Below are 20459 nucleotides of genomic sequence, written 5' to 3' on the forward strand. Positions count from 1 at the left end.
CCGTGTGATCGGGAAATGTGTTCAAATGTGTCTCAGTTTTCGTCCCCTGGTACTCGGGTTCAACATTCCAGACGCTTTACTAACACTCTCCCCACTTGGAGAGTAAGTGCCTTTAACCTCCTGTTTGGCGCAGTTTGCAATTTCTGCGGAAAATGAACAGGAATAGGGAGAACCAATGAGAGACTAGCTGGAGGTGTCTGGACGGGCAAATTTAACTCTCATTTCCCACCAGGAAGAGGAATTAACCAAAGGCTCAGCGTGCCGTGCCGGAACCACACTAGGGCCTGAAGCAATCCTGCAGTGTTACGGCCAGCTCACAAGAAAGCGAGTTGAAGAAAGGAGCTCAGGGGCACTGTAATTCACAAACCTGCAGAGTTATAAATGACAGCTATCGTCCAAAACTATATTGAAGTAAGGCTGCCAAGAGGACTTGAAAGCGGGGAAGAATTGCAGGAAACCGATTTCAGGAGGTAGACTGGAATTTCATTTAAAGCACAGGAAAAGAGGCAGAAGGTCCTCAAGGATGCACTTGGCCAAAAAGGGCGTATGCGTTTTTTCCTGAATATATTCAGGTTAAAACGCATACGCCCTTTTTGGCCAACAAAGCAAGCTTGCAAAAGAAATCTGCACTACAATGAAGTCTCACTGCCCCCTGGTCAAAAGGGCCATCTGAAAAAAGTGTAAAATCTAGAAAGGCAGCACAGGCCATTGAGAAATGGGAGCTTTGTTATGCTGATGGGCGGGATGTAAATTGCCAACAGCCACTCTGGAGAAGTGTATGTTGTTTCCTGAAACATCTAAAAAACAAAGCAATAGAGCCTAGGGCACTTCCACTTATGTTCCTATAGCTTAGGAAAATTAAAATCTAAAAGACACAACCACCCCAAAGTTTGGGACGGCTCTGTTTACAAGAACTTCATTTACGGTACAAGTTCAATATCACAGAAAGCGAGAAATGGATAAAGACGTTGTGGTACTTACGTACAATGCAATATCACTCAGCAATTAAATCTATGTCATCAGGCCCGTAGCAGCACAATGCCTGGATTCAGGTACGATGATTCTATCTGAAATAAGTCACACAGAAAAAGAAACATCATAAGATATCACTAATACATGGAATGTAAACTTGGCTACACAGGAACTGAAATATAAAACAGAACAGGTTCTTAAATATAGACAACCAACTTATGCTTGTTTAAGGGAAAAGGTGAGTTGGGGTGCTGCATAAAACCAGAGATTGAAATTAGCACAGATACCGTTCCATAAACAAAATATGTAATAGACAAGAGCTACTCCTTGCTCAACGAAGTGGACACAACACCGCATATTAAACGCCTAAGAATATACCTGACTAGTAAGAATCTTAAAACCTATGGATTTATATGTCTCCGATAGAGAATCAAGCGTGTGTAGAGCAGCATAAAGGCAGCAGTGATAGGATTGGTGAGGTTCGGTAAGCAAATGCAGACCCTTTGAAGTCATATTGCATGGTACCAATTCCATAGGTCTCAACTCTCCAGGTGTAAGTGATTCTTCCTTCAGCTAAAACATGCATGTGGAACCCAGAGTATGATCCACCATGTGATCGGGAAACGTGTTCCAATGTGTCTCATTTTCGTCCCCTGGTACTCGGGTGCAACGTTCCAGATGCTTTACTAACACTCTACCCACCTGGAGAGTCTCTGCCTTTAACCTCTTTTTTGGCCCAGTTTGCAATTTCTGGGGAAGATGAACAGAAATAGGGAGAATCAATGAGAGACTAGCTGCAGGTGTCTGGACGGGCAAATTTAACTCTCATTTCCCACCAGGAAGAGGAATTAACCAAAGCCTCAGTATGCCGTGCCGGAACCACACTAGGGCCTGAAGCAATCCTGCGGTATTGCGGCCAGCTCACAAGAAAGCGAGTTGAAGAAAGGAGCTCAGGGGCACTGTCATTCACAAACCTGCAGAGTTAAAAATGACAGCTATCGTCCAAAAATATATTGAAGTAAGGCTGCCAAGAGGACTTGAAAACGGGGCAGAATTGCAGGAAACCGATTTCAGGAGGTAGACTGGAATTGCATTTAAAGCATAGGAAAAGAGGCAGAACGTCCACAATGATGCACTTGGCCAAAAAGGGCGTATGCGTTTTTTCCAGAATATATTCAGGAAAAAACGTATATGTGCTTTTTTGCTAACCAAGCAAGCTTGCAAAGAAATCTGCACTACAATGAAGTCTCACTGCCCCCCAGTCAAAAAGGCCATCTGAAAAAAGTGTAAAATCCAGAAAGGCAGGACAGGCCATGGAGAACTGGGAGCCTTGTTATGCTGATGGGCGGAATGTAAATTGCCAACAGCCACTCTGGAGAAGTGTATGGTGTTTCCTGAAACATCTAAAAAACAAAGCAACAGAGCCTAGGGCACATCCACTTATGGCCCTATAGCTTAGGGAAATTAAAATCAAAAAGACACAGCCACCCCAAAGTTTGGGCTGGCTCTGTTTACAAGAACCTCGTTTACGGTACAAGTTCAATATCACAGAAAGCGAAAAATGGATAAAGAAGTTGTGGTACTTACGTACAATGCAATATCACTCAGCAATGAAATCTATGTCATCAGGCCCATAGCAGCATAATGAGTGGATTCAGGTACGATGATTCTAAGTGAAATAAGTCACACAGAAAAAGAAACATCATAAGATATCACTACTACACGGAATGTAAACTTGGCTACACAGGAACTGAATTACAAAACAGAACAGGGTCTCAAATGTAGAAAACCAACTTATGCTTGCTTAAGGGGAAAGGTGAGTTGGGATGCTGCATAAAACCAGAGATTGAAATGAGCACAGATACCGTTCCATAAGCCAAATATGTAATAGAGAAGAGCTACTCCTTGCTCAGTGAACTGCACACAACACCCCATATTAAACGCCTAATAATATACCTGACTAGTAAGAATCTTACAACCTATGGATTTATATGTCTCCGAAAGAGAATCAAGCGTGTGTACAGCGGCATATATGCAGCAGTGATAGGATTGGTGAGGTTTGGTGAGCAAATGCAGACCCTCTGAAGTCATATTGCATGGTACCCATTCCATGGGTCACAACTCTCCAGGTTTAAGTATTCTTCCTTCAGCTAAAACATGCATGTGGAACCCAGAGTATGATCCACCGTGTGATCGGGAAACGTGTTCAAATGTGTCTCAGTTTTCATCCCCTGGTACTCGGGTGCAAAGTTCCAGACGCTTTACTAACACTCTCACCACTTGGAGAGTCAGTGCCTTTAACCTCCTGTTTGGCCCAGTTTGCAATTTCTGCGGAAGATGAACAGGAATAGGGAGAACCAATGAGAGACTAGCTGGAGGTGTCTGGACGGGCAAATTTAACTCTCATTTCCCACCAGGAAGAGGAATTAACCAAAGGCTCAGCGTGCCATGCCAGAACCACACTAGGGCCTGAAGCAATCCTGCGGTGTTGCGGCCAGCTCACAAGAAAGCGAGTTGAAGAAAGGAGATCAGGGGCACTGTAATTCACAAACATGCAGAGTTATAAATGACAGCTATCGTCCAAAAATATATTGAAGTAAGGCTGCCAAGAGGACTTGAAAGCGGGGCAGAATTGCAGGAAACCGATTTCAGGAGGTAGACTGGAATTGCATGTAAAGCATAGGAAAAGAGGCAGAACGTCCACAATGATGCACTTGGCCAAAGAGGGCGTATGCGTTTTTTCCTGAATATATTCAGGAGAAAACGCATACGACGTCTTTGGCCAACCAAGCAAGCTTGCAAAGGAAATCTGCACTACAATGAAGTCTCACTGCCCCCCGGGCAAAAGGGCCATCTGAAAAACATGTAAAATCCAGAAAGGCAGGAGAGGCCATGGAGAACTGGGAGCCTTGTTATGCTGATGGGCGGGATGTAAATTGCCAACAGCCACTCTGGAGAAGTGTATGGTGTTTCCTGAAACATCTAAAAAACAAAGCAGCAGAGCCTAGGGCACTTCCACTTATGGTCCTATAGCTTAGGGAAATTAAAAGCAAAAAGACACAGCCACCCCAATATTTGGGACGGCTCTGTTTACAAGAACCTCGTTTCCGGTACAAGTTCAATATCACAGAAAGCGAAAAATGGATAAAGAAGTTGTGGTAATTACGTACAATGCAATATCACTCAGCAATGAAATCTATGTCATCAGGCCCGTAGCAGCATAATGAGTGGATTCAGGTACGATGATTCTAAGTGAAATAAGTCACACAGAAAAAGAAACCTCATAAGATATCACTAATACATGGAATGTAAACTTGGCTACACAGGAATTGAATTACAAAACAGAACAGGGTCTCAAATGTAGAAAACCAACTTATGCTTGCTTAAGGGGAAAGGTGAGTTGGGGTGCTGCATAAAACCAGAGATTGAAATTAGCACAGATACCATTCCATAAGCCAAATATGTAATAGACAAGAGCTACTCCTTGCTCAACGAAGTGGACTCAACACCACATATTAAACGCCTAAGAATATACCTGACTAGTAAGAATCTTAAAACTTATGGATTTATATGTCTCCGAAAGAGAATCAAGCGTGTGTACAGCGGCATAAACGCAGCAGTGATAGGATTGGTGAGGTTCGGTGAGCAAATGCAGACCCTTTGAAGTCATATTCCATGGTACCCATTCCATGGGTCTCAAATCTCCAGGTTTATGGGATTCTTCCTTCAGCTAAAACATGCATGTGGTACCCAGAGTATGATCCACTGTGTGATCGGAAACGTGTTCAAATGTGTCTCAGTTTTCGTCCCCTGGTACATGGGTGCAACATTCCAGACGCTTTACTAACACTCTCCCCACTTGGAGAGTCAGTGCCTTTAAACTCCTGTTTGGCCCAGTTTGCAATTTTTGCGGAAAATGAAAAGAAATAGGGAGAACCAATGAGAGACTAGCTGGAGGTGTCTGGACGGGCAAATTCAACTCTCATTTCCCACCAGGAAGAGGAATTAACCAAAGGCTCAGCGTGCCATGCCGGAACAACACTAGGGCCTGAAGCAATCCTGTGGTGTTGCGGCCAGCTCACAAGAAAGCAAGTTGAAGAAAGGAGCTCAGGGGCACTGTAATTCACAAACCTGCAGAGTTATAAATGACGGCTATCGTCTAAAAATATATTGAAGTAAGGCTGCCAAGAGGACTTGAAAGCGGGGCAGAATTGCAGGAAACCGATTTCAGGAGGTAGACTGGAATTGCATGTAAAGCATAGGAAAAGAGGCAGAACGTCCACAGTGATGCACTTGGCCAAAAAGGGCATATGCGTTTTTTCCTGAATATATTCAGGAAAAAACGCATACGCCCTTTTTGGCCAACCAAGCAAGCTTGAAAAGGAAATCTGCACTACAATGAAGTCTCACTGCCCCCCGGTCAAAAGGGCCATCTGAAAAAAGTGTAAAATCCAGAAAGGCAGGACAGGCCATGGAGAACTGGGAGCGTTGTTATGCTGATGGGCGGGATGTAAATTGCCAACAGCCACTCTGGAGAAGTGACCGGTGTTTCCTGAAACATCTACAAAACAAAGCAACAGAGCCTAGGGCACATCCACTTATGGTCCTATAGCTTAGGGAAATTAAAATCAAAAAGACACAGCCACCCCAAAGTTTGGGACTTTTCTGTTTACAAGAACCTCGTTTAGGGTACAAGTTCAATATCACAGAAAGCGAAAAATGGATAAAGAGGTTGTGGTACTTACGTACAATGCAATATCACTCAGCAATGAAATCAATGTCATCAGGCCCGTAGCAGCATAATGAGTGGATTCAGGTACGATGATTCTAAGTGAAATAAGTAACACAGAAAAAGAAACATCATAAGATATCACTACTACACGGAATGTAAACTTGGCTACACAGGAACTGAACTACAAAACAGAACAGGGTCTCAAATGTAGAAAACCAACTTATGCTTGCTGAAGGGGAAAGGTGAGTTGGGGTGCTGCATAAAACCAGAGATTGAAATTAGCACAGATACGGTACCATAAGCCAAATATGTAATAGACAAAGCTACTCCTTGCTCAACGAAGTGGACTCAACACCCCATATTAAACGCGTAAGAATATACCAGACAAGTAAGAATCTTAAAACCTATGGATTTCTATGTCTCCAAAAGGGAATCAGGCGTGTGTACAGCGGCATAAACGCAGCAGTGATAGGATTGGTGAGGTTCGGTGAGCAAATGCAGACCCTTTGAAGTCATATTGCATGGTACCCATTCCATGGGTCTCAACTCTCCAGGTTTAAGGGATTCTTCCTTCAGCTAAAACATGCATGTGGAACCCAGAGTATGATCCACCGTGTGATCGGGAAATGTGTTCAAATGTGTCTCAGTTTTCGTCCCCTGGTACTCGGGTTCAACATTCCAGACGCTTTACTAACACTCTCCCCACTTGGAGAGTAAGTGCCTTTAACCTCCTGTTTGGCGCAGTTTGCAATTTCTGCGGAAAATGAACAGGAATAGGGAGAACCAATGAGAGACTAGCTGGAGGTGTCTGGACGGGCAAATTTAACTCTCATTTCCCACCAGGAAGAGGAATTAACCAAAGGCTCAGCGTGCCGTGCCGGAACCACACTAGGGCCTGAAGCAATCCTGCAGTGTTACGGCCAGCTCACAAGAAAGCGAGTTGAAGAAAGGAGCTCAGGGGCACTGTAATTCACAAACCTGCAGAGTTATAAATGACAGCTATCGTCCAAAACTATATTGAAGTAAGGCTGCCAAGAGGACTTGAAAGCGGGGAAGAATTGCAGGAAACCGATTTCAGGAGGTAGACTGGAATTTCATTTAAAGCACAGGAAAAGAGGCAGAAGGTCCTCAAGGATGCACTTGGCCAAAAAGGGCGTATGCGTTTTTTCCTGAATATATTCAGGTTAAAACGCATACGCCCTTTTTGGCCAACAAAGCAAGCTTGCAAAAGAAATCTGCACTACAATGAAGTCTCACTGCCCCCTGGTCAAAAGGGCCATCTGAAAAAAGTGTAAAATCTAGAAAGGCAGCACAGGCCATTGAGAAATGGGAGCTTTGTTATGCTGATGGGCGGGATGTAAATTGCCAACAGCCACTCTGGAGAAGTGTATGTTGTTTCCTGAAACATCTAAAAAACAAAGCAATAGAGCCTAGGGCACTTCCACTTATGTTCCTATAGCTTAGGAAAATTAAAATCTAAAAGACACAACCACCCCAAAGTTTGGGACGGCTCTGTTTACAAGAACTTCATTTACGGTACAAGTTCAATATCACAGAAAGCGAGAAATGGATAAAGACGTTGTGGTACTTACGTACAATGCAATATCACTCAGCAATTAAATCTATGTCATCAGGCCCGTAGCAGCACAATGCCTGGATTCAGGTACGATGATTCTATGTGAAATAAGTCACACAGAAAAAGAAACATCATAAGATATCACTAATACATGGAATGTAAACTTGGCTACACAGGAACTGAAATATAAAACAGAACAGGTTCTTAAATATAGACAACCAACTTATGCTTGTTTAAGGGAAAAGGTGAGTTGGGGTGCTGCATAAAACCAGACATTGAAATTAGCACAGATACCGTTCCATAAACAAAATATGTAATAGACAAGAGCTACTCCTTGCTCAACGAAGTGGACACAACACCGCATATTAAACGCCTAAGAATATACCTGACTAGTAAGAATCTTAAAACCTATGGATTTATATGTCTCCGATAGAGAATCAAGCGTGTGTAGAGCAGCATAAAGGCAGCAGTGATAGGATTGGTGAGGTTCGGTAAGCAAATGCAGACCCTTTGAAGTCATATTGCATGGTACCAATTCCATAGGTCTCAACTCTCCAGGTGTAAGTGATTCTTCCTTCAGCTAAAACATGCATGTGGAACCCAGAGTATGATCCACCATGTGATCGGGAAACGTGTTCCAATGTGTCTCATTTTCGTCCCCTGGTACTCGGGTGCAACGTTCCAGATGCTTTACTAACACTCTCCCCACCTGGAGAGTCTCTGCCTTTAACCTCTTTTTTGGCCCAGTTTGCAATTTCTGGGGAAGATGAACAGAAATAGGGAGAATCAATGAGAGACTAGCTGCAGGTGTCTGGACGGGCAAATTTAACTCTCATTTCCCACCAGGAAGAGGAATTAACCAAAGCCTCAGTATGCCGTGCCGGAACCACACTAGGGCCTGAAGCAATCCTGCGGTATTGCGGCCAGCTCACAAGAAAGCGAGTTGAAGAAAGGAGCTCAGGGGCACTGTCATTCACAAACCTGCAGAGTTAAAAATGACAGCTATCGTCCAAAAATATATTGAAGTAAGGCTGCCAAGAGGACTTGAAAACGGGGCAGAATTGCAGGAAACCGATTTCAGGAGGTAGACTGGAATTGCATTTAAAGCATAGGAAAAGAGGCAGAACGTCCACAATGATGCACTTGGCCAAAAAGGGCGTATGCGTTTTTTCCAGAATATATTCAGGAAAAAACGTATATGTGCTTTTTTGCTAACCAAGCAAGCTTGCAAAGAAATCTGCACTACAATGAAGTCTCACTGCCCCCCAGTCAAAAAGGCCATCTGAAAAAAGTGTAAAATCCAGAAAGGCAGGACAGGCCATGGAGAACTGGGAGCCTTGTTATGCTGATGGGCGGAATGTAAATTGCCAACAGCCACTCTGGAGAAGTGTATGGTGTTTCCTGAAACATCTAAAAAACAAAGCAACAGAGCCTAGGGCACATCCACTTATGGCCCTATAGCTTAGGGAAATTAAAATCAAAAAGACACAGCCACCCCAAAGTTTGGGCTGGCTCTGTTTACATGAACCTCGTTTACGGTACAAGTTCAATATCACAGAAAGCGAAAAATGGATAAAGAAGTTGTGGTACTTACGTACAATGCAATATCACTCAGCAATGAAATCTATGTCATCAGGCCCATAGCAGCATAATGAGTGGATTCAGGTACGATGATTCTAAGTGAAATAAGTCACACAGAAAAAGAAACATCATAAGATATCACTACTACACGGAATGTAAACTTGGCTACACAGGAACTGAATTACAAAACAGAACAGGGTCTCAAATGTAGAAAACCAACTTATGCTTGCTTAAGGGGAAAGGTGAGTTGGGATGCTGCATAAAACCAGAGATTGAAATGAGCACAGATACCGTTCCATAAGCCAAATATGTAATAGAGAAGAGCTACTCCTTGCTCAGTGAACTGCACACAACACCCCATATTAAACGCCTAATAATATACCTGACTAGTAAGAATCTTAAAACCTATGGATTTATATGTCTCCGAAAGAGAATCAAGCGTGTGTACAGCGGCATATATGCAGCAGTGATAGGATTGGTGAGGTTTGGTGAGCAAATGCAGACCCTCTGAAGTCATATTGCATGGTACCCATTCCATGGGTCACAACTCTCCAGGTTTAAGTATTCTTCCTTCAGCTAAAACATGCATGTGGAACCCAGAGTATGATCCACCGTGTGATCGGGAAACGTGTTCAAATGTGTCTCAGTTTTCATCCCCTGGTACTCGGGTGCAAAGTTCCAGACGCTTTACTAACACTCTCACCACTTGGAGAGTCAGTGCCTTTAACCTCCTGTTTGGCCCAGTTTGCAATTTCTGCGGAAGATGAACAGGAATAGGGAGAACCAATGAGAGACTAGCTGGAGGTGTCTGGACGGGCAAATTTAACTCTCATTTCCCACCAGGAAGAGGAATTAACCAAAGGCTCAGCGTGCCATGCCAGAACCACACTAGGGCCTGAAGCAATCCTGCGGTGTTGCGGCCAGCTCACAAGAAAGCGAGTTGAAGAAAGGAGATCAGGGGCACTGTAATTCACAAACATGCAGAGTTATAAATGACAGCTATCGTCCAAAAATATATTGAAGTAAGGCTGCCAAGAGGACTTGAAAGCGGGGCAGAATTGCAGGAAACCGATTTCAGGAGGTAGACTGGAATTGCATGTAAAGCATAGGAAAAGAGGCAGAACGTCCACAATGATGCACTTGGCCAAAGAGGGCGTATGCGTTTTTTCCTGAATATATTCAGGAGAAAACGCATACGACGTCTTTGGCCAACCAAGCAAGCTTGCAAAGGAAATCTGCACTACAATGAAGTCTCACTGCCCCCCGGGCAAAAGGGCCATCTGAAAAACATGTAAAATCCAGAAAGGCAGGAGAGGCCATGGAGAACTGGGAGCCTTGTTATGCTGATGGGCGGGATGTAAATTGCCAACAGCCACTCTGGAGAAGTGTATGGTGTTTCCTGAAACATCTAAAAAACAAAGCAGCAGAGCCTAGGGCACTTCCACTTATGGTCCTATAGCTTAGGGAAATTAAAAGCAAAAAGACACAGCCACCCCAATATTTGGGACGGCTCTGTTTACAAGAACCTCGTTTCCGGTACAAGTTCAATATCACAGAAAGCGAAAAATGGATAAAGAAGTTGTGGTAATTACGTACAATGCAATATCACTCAGCAATGAAATCTATGTCATCAGGCCCGTAGCAGCATAATGAGTGTATTCAGGTACGATGATTCTAAGTGAAATAAGTCACACAGAAAAAGAAACCTCATAAGATATCACTAATACATGGAATGTAAACTTGGCTACACAGGAATTGAATTACAAAACAGAACAGGGTCTCAAATGTAGAAAACCAACTTATGCTTGCTTAAGGGGAAAGGTGAGTTGGGGTGCTGCATAAAACCAGAGATTGAAATTAGCACAGATACCATTCCATAAGCCAAATATGTAATAGACAAGAGCTACTCCTTGCTCAACGAAGTGGACTCAACACCCCATATTAAACGCCTAAGAATATACCTGACTAGTAAGAATCTTAAAACCTATGGATTTATATGTCTCCGAAAGAGAATCAAGCGTGTGTACAGCGGCATAAACGCAGTAGTGATAGGATTGGTGAGGTTCGGTGAGCAAATGCAGACCCTTTGAAGTCATATTGCATGGTAACCATTCCATGGGTCTCCACTCTCCAGGTTTAAGGGATTCTTCCTTCAGCTAAAACATGCATGTGGAACCCAGAGTATGATCCACTGTGTGATCGGGAAACGTGTTCAAATGTGTCTCAGTTTTCGTCCCCTGGTACTCGGGTGCAACATTCCAGACGCTTTACTAACACTCTCCCCACTTGGAGAGTCAGTGTCTTTAACCTCCTGGGTGGCCCAGTTTGCAATTTCTGCAGAAAATGAACAGGAATAGGGAGAACCAATGAGAGACTAGCTGGAGGTGTCTGGACGGGCAAATTTAACTCTCATTTCCCACCAGGAAGAGGAATTAACCAAAGGCTCAGCGTGCCATGCCGGAACCACACTAGGGCCTGAAGCAATCCTGCGGTGTTGCGGCCAGCTCACAAGAAAGCGAGTTGAAGTAAGGAGCTCAGGGGCACTGTAATTCACAAACCTACAGAGTTATAAATGACAGCTATCGTCCAAAAATATATTGAAGTAAGGCTGCCAAGAGGACTTGAAGGTGGGGCAGAATTGCAGGAAACCGATTTCAGGAGGTAGACTGGAATTGCATGTAAAGCATAGGAAAAGAGGCAGAACGTCCACAATGATGCACTTGGCCAAAAAGGACGTATGCGTTTTTTCCTGAATATATTCAGGAAAAAACGCATACGCCCTTTTTGGCCAACCAAGCAAGCTTGCAAAGGAAATCTGCACTACAATGAAGTCTCACTGCCCCCCTGTCAAAAGGGCCATCTGAAAAAAGTGTAAAATCCAGAAGGGCAGGACAGGCCATGGAGAACTGGGAGCCTTGTTATGCTGATGGGCGGGATGTAAATTGCCAACAGCCACTCTGGAGAAGTGTATGGTGTTTCCTGAAACATCTAAAAAACAAAGCAACTGAGCCTAGGGCACTTCCACTTATGGTCCTATAGCTTAGGGAAATTAAAATCAAAAAGACACAGCCACCCCAAAGTTTGGGACAGCTCTCTTTACAAGAACCTCATTTCCGGTACAAGTTCAATATCACAGAGAGCGAAAAATGGATACAGACGTTGTGGTACTTATGTACAATGCAATATCACTCAGCAATGAAATCTATGTCATCAGGCCCGTAGCAGCATAATGAGTGGATTCAGGTACGATGATTCTAAGTGAAATAAGTCACACAGAAAAAGAAACATCATAAGATATCACTAATACACGGAATGTAAACTTGGTTACACAGGAACTGCATTACAAAACAGAACAGGGTCTCAAATGTAGAAAACCAACTTATGCTTGCTTAAGGGGAAAGGTGAGTTGGGGTACTGCATAAATCCAGAGATTGAAATTAGCACAGATACTGTTCCATTAGCCAAATATGTAATAGACAAGAGCTACTCCTTGCTCAACGAAGTGGACTCAACACCCCATATTAAACGCCTAAGAATATACCTGACTAGTAAGAATCTTAAAACCTATGGATTTATATGTCTCCGAAAGAGAATCAAGCGTGTGTACAGCGGCATAAACGCAGCAGTGATAGGATTGGTGAGGTTCGGTGACCAAATGCAGACCCTTTGAAGTCATATTGCATGGTACCCATTCCATGGGTCTCAACTCTCCAGGTTTAAGGGATTCTTCCTTCAGCTAAAACATGCATGTGGAACCCAGAGTATGATCCACCGTGTGATGGGGAAACGTTTTCAAATGTGTCTCACTTTTCGTCCCCTGGTACTTGGGTGCAACATTCCAGACGCTTTACTAACACTCTCTCCACTTGGAGAGTCAGTGCCTTTAACCTCCTGTTTGGCCCAGTTTGCAATTTCTGCGTAAGATGAACAGGAATAGGGAGAACCAATAAGAGACTAGCTGGAGGTATCTGGACGGGCAAATTTAACTCTCATTCCCCACCAGGAAGAGGAATTAACCAAAGGCTCAGCGTGCCGTGCCGGAACCACACTAGGGCCTGAAGCAATCCTGCGGTGTTGTGGCCAGCTCACAAGAAAGCGAGCTGAAGAAAGGAGCTCAGGGGCACTGTAATTCACAAACCTGCAGAGTTACAAATGACAGCTATCATCCAAAAATATATTGAAGAAAGGCTTCCAAGAGGACTTGAAAGCGGGGCAGAATTGCAGGAAACCCATTTCAGGAGGTAGACTGGAATTGCATGTAAAGCATAGGAAAAGAGGCAGAACGTCCACAATGATGCACTTGGCCAAAAAGGGCGTATGCGTTTTTTCCTGAATATATTCAGGAAAAAACGCATACGCCCTTTTTGGCCAACCAAGCAAGCTTGCAAGGGAAATCTGCACTACAATGAAGTCTCACTGCTCCACGGTCAAAAGGGCCATCTGAAAAAAGTGTAAAATCCAGAAAGGCAGGACAGGCCATGGAGAACTGGGAGCCTTGTTATGCTGATGGGCGGGATGTAAATTGCCAACAGCCACTCTGGAGAACTGTATGGTGTTTCCTGAAACATCTAAAAAACAAAGCAACTGAGCCTAGGGCACTTCCACTTATGGTCCTATAGCTTAGGGAAATTAAAATCAAAAAGACACAGCCACCCCAAAGTTTGGGACGGCTCTGTTTACAAGAACCTCATTTACGGTACAAGTTCAATATCACAGAAAGCGAAAAATGGATACAGACGTTGTGGTACTTACGTACAATGCAATATCACTCAGCAATGAAATCTATGTCATCAGGCCCGTAGCAGCATAATGAGTGGATTCAGGTACGATGATTCTAAGTGAAATAAGTCACACAGAAAAAGAAACCTCATAAGATATCACTAATACACGGAATGTAAACTTGGTTACACAGGAACTGCATTACAAAACAGAACAGGGTCTCAAATGTAGAAAACCAACTTATGCTTGCTTAAGGGGAAAGGTGAGTTGGGGTACTGCATAAATCCAGAGATTGAAATTAGCACAGATACTGTTCCATTAGCCAAATATGTAATAGACAAGAGCTACTCCTTGCTCAACGAAGTGGACTCAACACCCCATATTAAACGCCTAAGAATATACCTGACTAGTAAGAATCTTAAAACCTATGGATTTATATGTCTCCGAAAGAGAATCAAGCGTGTGTACAGCGGCATAAACGCAGCAGTGATAGGATTGGTGAGGTTCGGTGAGCAAATGCAGACCCTTTGAAGTCATATTGCATGGTACCAATTCCATGGGTCTCAACTCTCCAGGTTTAAGGGATTCTTCCTTCAGCTAAAACATGCATGTGGAACCCAGAGTATGATCCACCGTGTGATCGGGAAACGTGTTCAAATGTGTCTCAGTTTTCGTCCCCTGGTACTCGGGTGCAACATTCCAGACGCTTTACTAACACTCTCCCCACTTGGAGAGTCAGTGCCTTTAACTTCCTGTTTGACCCAGTTTGCAATTTCTGCGAAAAATGAACAGGAATAGGGAGAACCAATGAGAGACTAGCGGGAGGTGTCTGGACGGGCAAATTTAACTCTCATTTCCCACCAGGAAGAGGAATTTACCAAAGGCTCAGCGTGCCATTCCGGAACCACACTAGGGCCTGAAGCAATCTTGCGGTGTTGCGGCCAGCTAACAAGAAAGCGAGTTGAAGAAAGGAGCTCAGGGACACTGTAATTCACAAACATGCAGAGTTAAAAATGACAGCTATCGTCCAAAAATATATTGAAGTAAGGCTACCAAGAGGACTTGAAAGCGGGGCAGAATTGCAGGAAACCGATTTCAGGAGGTAGACTGGAATTGCATGTAAAGCATAGGAAAAGAGGCAGAACGTCCACAATGATGCACTTGGCCAAAAAGGGCGTATGCGTTTTTTCCTGAATATATTCAGGAAAAAACGCATACGCCCTTTTTGGCCAACCAAGCAAGCTTGCAAAGGAAATCTGCACTACAATGAAGTCTCACTGCCCCCCGGTCAAAAGGGCCATCTGAAGAAAGTGTAAAATCCAGAAAGGCAGGACAGGCCATGGAGAACTGAGAGCTTTGTTATGCTGATGGGCGGGATGTAAATTGGCAACAGCCACTCTGGAGAAGTGTATGGTGTTTCCTGAAACATCTACAAAACAAAGCAACAGAGCCTAGGGCACTTCCACTTATGGTCCTATAGCTTAGGGAAATTAAAATCAAAAAGACACAGCCACCCCAAAGTTTGGGTCGGCTCTGTTTACAAGAACCTCATTTACAGTACAAGTTCAATATCACAGAAAGCGAAAAATGGATAAAGAAGTTGTGGTACTTACGTACAATGCAATATCACTCAGCAATGAAATCTATGTCATCAGGCCCGTAGCAGCATAATGAGTGGATTCAGGTACGATGATTCTAAGTGAAATATGTCACACAGAAAAAGAAACATCATAAGATATCACTAATACACGGAATGTAAACTTGGCTACACAGGAACTGAATTACAAAACAGAACAGGGTCTCAAATGTAGACAACCAACTTATGCTTGCTTAAGGGGAAAGATGAGTTGGGGGTGCTGCATAAAAGCAGAGATTGAAATTTGCATAGATACCGTTCCATAAGCCAAATATGTAATAGACTAGAGCTACTCCTTGCTCAATGAAGTGGACTCAACACCCCGTATTAAACGCCTAAGAATATACCTCACTAGTAAGAATCTTAAAACCTATGGATTTATATGTCTCTGAAAGAGAATCAAGTGTGCGTACAGCGGCATAAACCCAGCAGTGATAGGATTGGTGAGGTTCGGTGAGCAAAGGCAGACCCTTTGAAGTCATATTGCATGGTACCCATTCCATGGGTCTCAACTCTCCAGGTTTAAGGGACTCTTCCTTCAGCTAAAACATACATGTGGAACCCAGAGTATGATCCACCGTGTGATTGGGAACCGTGTTCAAATGTGTCTCAGTTTTCATACCCTGGTACTCGGGTGCAACATTTCTAGACGCTTTACTAACACTCTCCCCACTTGGATAGTCAGTGCCTTTAAACTACTCTTTGGCCCAATTTGCAATTTCTGCGTAAGATGAACAGGAATAGGGAGAACCAATGAGAGACTAGCTGGAGGTGTCTGGACGGGCAAATTTAACTCTCATTTCCCACCAGGAAGAGGAATTAACCAAAAGCTCAGCGTGCCGTGCCGGAACCACACTAGGGCCTGAAGCAATCCTGCGGTGTTGCGGCCAGCTCACAAGAAAGCGAGTTAAATAAAGGAGCTCAGGGGTACTGTCATTCACAAACTTGCAGAGTTATAAATGACAGCTATCGTCCAAAAATATATTTAAGTAAGGCTGCGAAGACGACTTGAAATTGGGGCAGAATTGCAGGAAACCGATTTCAGGAGGTAGACTGGAATTGCATGTAAAGTATACGAAAAGAGGCAGAACGTCCACAATGATGCACTTGGCCAAAAAGGGCGTATGTGTTTTTTCCTGAATATATTCAGGAAAAAACGCATATGCACTTTTTGGCCAACCAAGCAAGCTTGCAAAGGAAATCTGCACTACAATGAAGTCTCACTACCCCCCGGTCAAAAGGGCCATCTGAAAAAAGTGTAAAATCCAGAAAGGCAGGACAGGCCATGGAGAACTGGGAGCCTTGTTATGCTGATGGGCGGGATGTAAATTGCCAACAGCCACTCTGGAGAAGTGTATGGTGTTTCCTAAAACATCTAAAAAACAAAGCAACAGAGCCTAGGGCACTTCCACTTATGGTCCTATAGCTTAGGGAAATTAAAATCAAAAAGACACAGCCACCCCAAAGTTTGGGTCGGCTCTGTTTACAAGAACCTCATTTACGGTACAAGTTCAATATCACAGAAAGCGAAAAATGGATAAAGAAGTTGTGGTACTTACGTCCAATGCAACATCACTCAGCAATGAAATCTATGTCATCAGGCCTGTAGCAGCATAATTAGTGGATTCAGGTATGATGATTCTAAGTGAAATAAGTCACACAGAAAAAGAAACATCATAAGATATCACTAATACACGGAATGTAAACTTGGCTACACAGCAAATGAATTACAAAACAGAACAGGGTCTCAAATGTAGAAAACCAACTTATGCTTGCTTAAGCGGAAAGGTGAGTTGGGGTGCTGCATAAAACCAGAGATTAAAAGTAGCACAGATACCGTTCCATAAGCCAAATATGTAATAGACAAGAGCTACTCCTTGCTCAACGAAGTGCACTCAACACCCATATTAAACGCCTAAGAATATACCTGACTAGTAAGAATCTTAAAACCTATGGATATATATGTCTCTGAAAGAGAATCAAGCGTGTGTACAGCTGCATAAACGCAGCAGTGATAGGTTTCGTGAGGATAGGTGATCAAATGCAGACCCTTTGAAGTCATATTGCATGGTACCCATTCCATGGGTCTCAACTCTCCAAGTTTAAGGGATTCTTCCTTCAGCTAAAACATGCATGTGGAACCCAGAGTATGATCCACTGTGTGATCGGGAAACGTGTTCAAATGTGTCTCAGTTTTCGTCCCCTGGTACTCGGGTGCAACATTCCAGACGCTTTACTAACACTCTCCCCACTTGGAGAGTCAGTGTCTTTAACCTCCTGGGTGGCCCAGTTTGCAATTTCTGCAGAAAATGAACAGGAATAGGGAGAACCAATGAGAGACTAGCTGGAGGTGTCTGGACGGGCAAATTTAACTCTCATTTCCCACCAGGAAGAGGAATTAACCAAAGGCTCTGCATGCCATGCCGGAACCACACTAGGGCCTGAAGCAATCCTGCGGTGTTGCGGCCAGCTCACAAGAAAGCGAGTTGAAGTAAGGAGCTCAGGGGCACTGTAATTCACAAACCTGCAGAGTTATAAATGACAGCTATCGTCCAAAAATATATTGAAGTAAGGCTGCCAAGAGGACTTGAAGGTGGGGCAGAATTGCAGGAAACCGATTTCAGGAGGTAGACTGGAATTGCATGTAAAGCATAGGAAAAGAGGCAGAACGTCCACAATGATGTACTTGACCAAAAAGGACGGATGCGTTTTTTCCTGAATATATTCAGGAAAAAACGCATACGCCCTTTTTGGCCAACCAAGCAAGCTTGCAAAGGAAATCTGCACTACAATGAAGTCTCACTGCCCCCCTGTCAAAAGGGCCATCTGAAAAAAGTGTAAAATCCAGAAGGGCAGGACAGGCCATGGAGAACTGGGAGCCTTGTTATGCTGATGGGCGGGATGTAAATTGCCAACAGCCACTCTGGAGAACTGTATGGTGTTTCCTGAAACATCTAAAAAACAAAGCAACTGAGCCTAGGGCACTTCCACTTATGGTCCTATAGCTTAGGGAAATTAAAATCAAAAAGACACAGCCACCCCAAAGTTTGGGACGGCTCTGTTTACAAGAACCTCATTTACGGTACAAGTTCAATATCACAGAAAGCGAAAAATGGATACAGACGTTGTGGTACTTACGTACAATGCAATATCACTCAGCAATGAAATCTATGTCATCAGGCCCGTAGCAGCATAATGAGTGGATTCAGGTACGATGATTCTAAGTGAAATAAGTCACACAGAAAAAGAAACCTCATAAGATATCACTAATACACGGAATGTAAACTTGGTTACACAGGAACTGCATTACAAAACAGAACAGGGTCTCAAATGTAGAAAACCAACTTATGCTTGCTTAAGGGGAAAGGTGAGTTGGGGTACTGCATAAATCCAGAGATTGAAATTAGCACAGATACTGTTCCATTAGCCAAATATGTAATAGACAAGAGCTACTCCTTGCTCAACGAAGTGGACTCAACACCCCATATTAAACGCCTAAGAATATACCTGACTAGTAAGAATCTTAAAACCTATGGATTTATATGTCTCCGAAAGAGAATCAAGCGTGTGTACAGCGGCATAAACGCAGCAGTGATAGGATTGGTGAGGTTCGGTGAGCAAATGCAGACCCTTTGAAGTCATATTGCATGGTACCAATTCCATGGGTCTCAACTCTCCAGGTTTAAGGGATTCTTCCTTCAGCTAAAACATGCATGTGGAACCCAGAGTATGATCCACCGTGTGATCGGGAAACGTTTTCAAATGTGTCTCAGTTTTCGTCCCCTGGTACTTGGGTGCAACATTCCAGACGCTTTACTAACACTCTCTCCACTTGGAGAGTCAGTGCCTTTAACCTCCTGTTTGGCCCAGTTTGCAATTTCTGCGTAAGATGAACAGGAATAGGGAGAACCAATAAGAGACTAGCTGGAGGTATCTGGACGGGCAAATTTAACTCTCATTCCCCACCAGGAAGAGGAATTAACCAAAGGCTCAGCGTGCCGTGCCGGAACCACACTAGGGCCTGAAGCAATCCTGCGGTGTTGCGGCCAGCTCACAAGAAAGCGAGTTGAAGAAAGGAGCTCAGGGGCACTGTCATTCACAAACCTGCAGAGTTATAAATGACAGCTATCGTCCAAAAATATATTGAAGTAAGGCTGCCAAGAGGACTTGAAAGTGGGGCAGAATTGCAGGAAACCGATTTCAGGAGGTAGACTGGAATTGCATGTAAAGCATAGGAAAAGAGGCAGAACGTCCACAATGATGTACTTGGCCAAAAAGGACGGATGCGTTTTTTCCTGAATATATTCAGGAAAAAACGCATACGCACTTTTTGGCCAACCAAGCAAGCTTGCAAAGGAAGTCTGCACTACAATGAAGTCTCACTGCCCCCCTGTCAAAAGGGCCATCTGAAAAAAGTGTAAAATCCAGAAGGGCAGGACAGGCCATGGAGAACTGGGAGCCTTGTTATGCTGATGGGCGGGATGTAAATTGCCAACAGCCACTCTGGAGAACTGTATGGTGTTTCCTGAAACATCTAAAAAACAAAGCAACTGAGCCTAGGGCACTTCCACTTATGGTCCTATAGCTTAGGGAAATTAAAATCAAAAAGACACAGCCACCCCAAAGTTTGGGACGGCTCTGTTTACAAGAACCTCATTTAGGGTACAAGTTCAATGTCACAGAAAGCTTAAAATGGATACAGACGTTGTGGTACTTACGTACAATGCAATATCACTCAGCAATGAAATCTATGTCATTAGGCACGTAGCAGCATAATGAGTGGATTCAGGTACGATGATTCTAAGTGAAATAAGTCACACAGAAAAAGAAACCTCATAAGATATCACTAATACACGGAATGTAAACTTGGTTACACAGGAACTGCATTACAAAACAGAACAGCGTCTCAAATGTAGAAAACCAACTTATGCTTGCTTAAGGGGAAAGGTGAGTTGGGGTACTGCATAAATCCAGAGATTGAAATTAGCACAGATACTGTTCCATTAGCCAAATATGTAATAGACAAGAGCTACTCCTTGCTCAACGAAGTGGACTCAACACCCCATATTAAACGCCTAAGAATATACCTGACTAGTAAGAATCTTAAAACCTATGGATTTATATGTCTCCGAAAGAGAATCAAGCGTGTGTACAGCAGCATAAACGCAGCAGTGATAGGATTGGTGAGGTTCGGTGAGCAAATGCAGACCCTTTGAAGTCATATTGCATGATACCCATTCCAT

The sequence above is a fragment of the Orcinus orca genome, chromosome 2 (genome assembly GCF_937001465.1).
Source record: "Orcinus orca chromosome 2, mOrcOrc1.1, whole genome shotgun sequence".
NCBI lineage: Eukaryota > Metazoa > Chordata > Mammalia > Artiodactyla > Delphinidae > Orcinus > Orcinus orca.